The 6601-nt window shown below is 44.4% G+C and overlaps 1 pseudogene; it reads left to right on the forward strand.

Annotated features, from left to right (window-relative positions):
- Positions 1-954: 954 nt before the first annotated feature.
- On the forward strand, positions 955-2474 carry LOC149327404 (uncharacterized; annotated as a pseudogene).
- The last annotated feature ends 4127 nt before the right edge of the window (positions 2475-6601 follow it).

Here is a 6601-nt window from a genome sequence, read left to right on the forward strand (position 1 = left end):
GAGAAAAGTTATTCGAAGCCTGCCGGAAGCTTGGAAATCTTTGCGAGCCTGGAAAGACCCAAACGATATTTTTTAAAGATAACTTGACTGGACTGAAGCGAGATCTGTTCTGGCGTGCAAGGACCAGGGCTAAGCAAAAGGAGCACAAATTTGTCTGGGTTAAACGTGGCAAGATCTTCGCGAAGAAGACCGAAAGCTCGTCTCCGAATAATCAGACCAGCCAACTTGGATCAAATTGTCTAACTGCCATGGACAATACGTGCTGCCAACTCCCAAATTTTAAGTCTTTCAAGGATAAATTTGGTCAGAGCTCTGAGAATTTCATTAAAAAGTCTCTCTCTCTCTCTCGTGCATCCCGAAAGCTTAAAACTGCGATAGGTAAGCGTCTTTTCAAAGGGGGACAAAAAGATGACATGAAGAACTATCGACCCATTCCGATGTTGCCCATATTTTCCCATTTTATCGAAAAAAATTCTTTTGAAAACCATATCATCCTTTGTTGAAAAATTTTCGTTTCTGTCGCCTCGACAGTTCGTTTTCATTACTGGTCGTGGTACGGTGGCCCTTCTGGGCTACCATACCACGGATTAACTGTTGAACTGTTTTGAACTCGGGTGAACTGTTTTCTGCTTTTGATCAAAATTTGTTTTTCGTTGCTTTGTTTCTAGACATATCTAAAACCTTCGACACAGTTAATCACGAAATTCTTCTACAGATACTCTATTCTAGCGGTTTCAAAGGTCCATTTCCCGATGTCCTCAAGAACTACCTCACCGAGCGATCGCAAATGGTTGTTTTAGACGAGATTAAAAACGCAAGTGGTAAACTTCACGTGAAGGCTGGTGTACCTCAGGGCTCTATACTATTACCTTTACTCTTCAACATATTTATTAATGATTTTACGCACATAATGATTAATGATTTTACGCACATGGGCACGGCGGCACTACCGGCATGCGGTGGAATAATCATTTTGCCTTCATTGTGCAGATGGTCATCGGAGCGCTGCCTCCGACCAGCGCCAGCATCAGCCACTTGCCCGAGGAAAAGGCCTTCGATCGCGGAATCACCACCGCCAAGTTCCACGTGCGAGACGCGCTGACACCGCATCTGGATGTTAACTGGCTACACCGATCGTCACCGGGCACATGCGCGGACCACTGCACGCACAGATCGCTACCAGCGCCACCGCAGATCAACAGTATATACTGCCTCCCCGAACATCACGATGTCACTGGGCACGGCGGCACTACCGGCATGCGGTGGAATAATCATTTTGCCTTCATTGTGCAGATGGTCATCGGAGCGCTGCCTCCGACCAGCGCCAGCATCAGCCACTTGCCCGAGGAAAATGCCTTCGATCGCGGAATCACCACCGCCAAGTTCCACGTGCGAGACGCGCTGACACCGCATCTGGATGTTAACTGGCTACACCGATCGTCACCGGGCACATGCGCGGACCACTGCACGCACAGATCGTTACCAGCGCCACCGCAGATCAACAGTATATACTGCCTCCCCGAGCATCACGATGTCACTGGGCACGGCGGCACTACTGGCATGCGGTGGAATAATCATTTTGCCTTCATTGTGCAGGTAAGAAAAGAATTTGGAAATTGTTACCGTTCAGATGACCGCTTTCTACTAGTGCTGCCGTGCCCGCAACTTCAGAGTATAGTGCACGATACTGCAGTGTTTCTTGGAAAATTGTTGCTTTTAGGAGGTGATGTGGAAACTAACCCTGGCCCTGAACTTGCGCAGATTGCAAAACAACTAAAGGACATTGCTTGCGACATAAAAGACATAAAAGAAAAACGACTCACAGAAATAGATAAGAAACTGGATGTATTGTCAGTGTTAGAAACCAAGATTACGTCTTGCCAGAATGAAGTTTCCCGCATGAATAAATTATTGATACACTAGAAAGACGGATTGACGATTTGGAAAACCGGAGCAGAAGATCGAATCTAATAGTGTATGGCTTAGAAGAGGAGGATGAAGAGAACAGTGAAACTCTAGAGCAGGCTGTTAACACAAAAATTATTCAAGATACTCTGGGTCTTGACCAGGTCGCCATCGAACGAATTCATAGATTAGGACGACCAGAGAGCAACAAGATCCGCCCGGTTATCTTTAAACTATTAGATTCGAGACAGAAGACAGCTATATTGAAGAACGGTCGGAAGCTAAAGGACACAAGATTCTGTATTGGCGAAGATTTTTCCCCCAGAATTCGTGAAATCAGGAAAAATCTTTGGGCGAGCGCGAAAGAAGAACGCGAAAGAAAAGAAAAGGTGTCCTTGGCCTTCGACAAGTTATTCATCAACGGCCGTGCATATGTCTGGGACTATGAGAAGAATAATCGAGTACCTCTGAAGGAACATGATGGGAAGACCAAACAACCATCTCTGGAAAAAAACTCTACCGATCTAAGCCCACCAATGACTCGACGGGGAGCACGGTCAAAGAATTAACGGTTATCAATATCAATGCGAGAAGCGTTATAAATAAAGTCGAATCCCTAGAGACTGTTCTGCTTGAGCACGAACCAGATATAGTTGCGATTACTGAAACCTGGCTCTCCCAAGATGTCAGCGACGATGAAATTGCTCCACCGAACTACGAACTTGTCAGAAAGGATCGCGCCTCCCGCGGTGGTGGCGTGGCACTTATGATACAAAAGCGCATCCCATTTGTCATGCTTCCTGAAGTAACCGGCGCTGAAGCTGTTTTCTGCAAAGTTATTTGCAACAACACTAACATTATAATTGGCAGCTTCTACAGGAGCCCTTCTTCTGGACACGAATGCATATCGGTAATTCAAGATTTCCTCCAGCAATACTGTTGTAACTCGCGAATCATTCTAATGGGCGATTTTAACCTACCAGATGTCGACTGGACTACCATGCATCACACTTCAATTATCTCCGACGCTGTAATTAATTTGATGATAAATTTTAACCTCCATCAAATAGTTCTCGATCCTACACGCGTACAAGGCTCAACAAAAACATTCTTGACTTGATTTTAATCAGTGAACATTTCCCCGTCCATCGTGTTGCAACCCACGTCATCGAAGGCATCTCAGACCATAAAATCCCAGTTTGTGAATTACCGCTACAATGCACCATGACATGCCACTGTCCAACCACCACCATAAAAAACTTTGCAAAGGCAGACGACGCAGCTATCCTAACTTATCTCGACCATGAATTCGACAGCTTTGCCGAGAGCGCATCAGATAGATCTACAAACATAGACACTACATGGCTTATCTTTAAACGCGCTGTACAGTACTGTATGACTAACTTTGTCCCGCTCAAGATCAAACGCATCGCTAAAAATAACCCTTGCATCACTAGAGACGTCATTCACGCGCAGCGTCATGTAAAGAGGTTACGCAAAGCTATCAAGACCAAAGGTGGTAGTCATTTGAGGAAATCTAAATTAAGCAGTGCCGTTAAAAAGCTCAAACAGGTCACGAAACAAGCGAAAGACTACTACTTCAACGTAACTTTCCCAAGTTTTTTGAGAAATAATCCACACAGGTTTTGGAGCCATTTTCGTGGCCATAAAACGGTGCAGTCCGGTCTCTCTGTAGAAGATAAGGCCAATACTGCTAATATGTACAACGATTTCTTCTTTTCAGTCTTTACTAAAGATAACGGCATCATCCCCGACTCCTGCAATTTGCCCCTACTAAACATTGAACCTCTCAGAATTACCGATGACGGGATTTTCAATCTTCTGCTGAACCTAGATCCAAAAAAATCAACAGGTCCGGATGATATTCCAAATGAGTTTTTAAAAAGATATGCCGAATGGTGTAGCAAGTACCTTGGTATTATCTTTCGCAAGTCTATTTCATCATCAAGGCTACCCAGAGACTGGAAAACGGCAAAGATCATACCTATTCATAAATCAGGGGACACTACCTCACCCTCAAACTATAGGCCAATCTCTCTTACAAGTACATCATGTAAAATTTTGGAACACATAATTTCGAAGCACATAACCGCATTCCTGGAGCGCAATAGTATATTGACACCCCATCAGCATGGATTCCGACGCGGGTTATCAACCGTTACTCAACTAACAGAGGTTGTACACGATCTAGCACTTAATATTAATAACTGTAGCCAGACAGACATAATATTGCTCGATTTTTCAAAGGCATTCGACTCTGTATCACACAATAAGTTGCTAGGAAAACTAAAAACTGTTATCGGGGAAGGCGACTTACTATCTTGGTTAGAAGATTTTTTGTCAAATCGGTCTCAGTTTGTGGTTTTTGAGTATGTTTCATCCAAAACAGTTTCAGTAACGTCGGGCGTTCCTCAGGGATCAGTCCTTGGTCCATTGTTATTTCTGCTCTTCATCAATGACATAACTAATGACATTGATTGCAACATTAAGCTCTTCGCAGATGACTGCATTCTTTACAAAACTATTAACAACCGCGAAGACCATCTGTCGTTAAACAGTTCTCTAAAAAAAATAACAGAACGGTGTAACACGTGGCAAATGACAATAAACACTAAAAAATCCGTTTGTATGACAGTAACAAGAAAAAAATTCCCGTTTTGCTTTTCTTACTCTGTAAACGGCGTTCCATTAGCGAAAACTAAACACCATAAATATCTAGGTATTACGCTGTCTTCTGACCTGAGGTGGGACTCTCACATTGCTAACATCACGTCTACTGCTTTACGGAAACTTCTCTTTATCAGGAGACGCTTGCGGTCCGCACCAGTATCTTCTAAACTCCTTGCCTACAAAACCCTTGTAAGGCCAGTCTTAGAATACGCGAACACAGTCTGGTTCCCCCAATCAATAACTAACATCACAAAACTTGAGGCTATACAACGCAAAGCCCTACGAATAATTCACAATAAATAGAAGCGCACAGATTCCCCAACATTGCTTGCAGCTTCATCCGGTCTCCAAACATTATCCGCAAGAGCAAAACAAGCGCGCTTAAAATTTTTGTTTCAATTATTACACGAGCAGTACAGGATAGATGTGAAAAAATACGTGACGTACTCACAATCGCCACCTTCACGGCACAAACATACGAACACACTAACCGAGTATATGTGCCATAATGACACGTTTAGGCATTCCTTTTTCCCTCTCTCCATTAGTGAATGGAATCGCTTGGATCGTGCCATAACCTGCACTCAATCCTTATCATCATTCGTGTCACAGATAGAGCATTTGTCGTAATGCACAGTGGCGATGCAGCAACCGTGACTGCAAATCTAGGCAAGAAGACAACCCCTTCTAACTTGTCATGTATGCGATTTTGAGTGCATTTTGAAATTGTGCCTACCATTGTCGAAGATCTGTTCTGTATATCCTTTTGCTATGGCCAATTCACTTTTCCCTACCTTTGTTTTGATGCCATGTTTGCTGCCTTTGAATAATATGTTTATATTTGTTTTTTGCACTGTACTAATTGCCCCTGCTACGGTCTTGCAATAAGACCAGCAGTATTGTAAATAAATAAAATAAATAATATCAGACGGAACGGCGAAAAGGCGACCAGATGGTGAGGCGCGCAATCCGATATGTGAGGTCACTAATTCTGGCCACAACCACGTAAGAGTCATCGTATTGGGCCAATAGCTTTTGGTGCAAGCCGCGGCGCCGGATGGACGCCAAAGCCAGACAATATCGCCCGGTGTGTAGATAACATGCCGCTCGTGGCTGTAGTAGTGGTCCTCGAATCACTCTTGAGAAGCAATGGATCGCTGGTGAGCAATCCGACGAGGTTCTTCGGCTGAAGACAATATCTCACTGATACAGAGATTGTCACTTAGAGAAAATGGCAGGATAGTGTTCATGGTGTAGCGAGGGGGGCGAACGTACAAAGAGGTAGAATTAGCTCTATCCGGTCGTTTCATGTGCGGCGGTATTGAAGGCGTGTGCGATGAAGGCCACTATGGTGTCCGAGTTCTTATGGTCAGAGTCCGCCTACATGGCAAGTATGTTGGACAGCTTTCGGTTTATGCGTTCTGTCAAGCTGTTTGTCTGCCTTTGATATGGCGTTGAGTGCCAGTAAGTAATCACGCACAAACGTAACAACATTTCTATGATATCTGCCCTGAATTTGCGGCCGCGGTCATTTATTACCACTGGCGGTGGTTCGTGCCGTGAGAGGACAGAGTTCGGAAAAAACAGCGACGCTTCATGCGCAAAAGCGATGGCACAGTAGTCGTTTCACATTACCGTGTCCGGTAGTCCGCACGGCCCAGGATCCAGCGATCCGGTCGCGCTTCGGTGGGCAGATGAGCAGCCTGCCACAAAACAGACTAAAAAAACACACGATGGCTAAATGCAGGGAACCACCAATATAAGTTCTAGCCAATAAAAACTAAACATTTGCCCCGGTTGAGACGAGACTCCTTGGTCTCGGCAGTTCGTTGTATGTTGTGCTGGCAAATACCCTGCAATAAATTGCAACGCACAATAATACTACAATGCACAAGGTAACCGCAGAAAGCAGAAGGTATAACTGCATTAGGTCAATTATCGCACTTTTGGAACACAGCCGCTGGTGATGAGATTTATAGTTTTGCGAAGATATTCCGTTCGAACT

The sequence above is a fragment of the Amblyomma mixtum genome, chromosome 10 (assembly GCF_055824585.1).
Source record: "Amblyomma mixtum isolate Tamu chromosome 10, ASM5582458v1, whole genome shotgun sequence".
Classification (NCBI taxonomy): Eukaryota; Metazoa; Arthropoda; class Arachnida; order Ixodida; family Ixodidae; genus Amblyomma; species Amblyomma mixtum.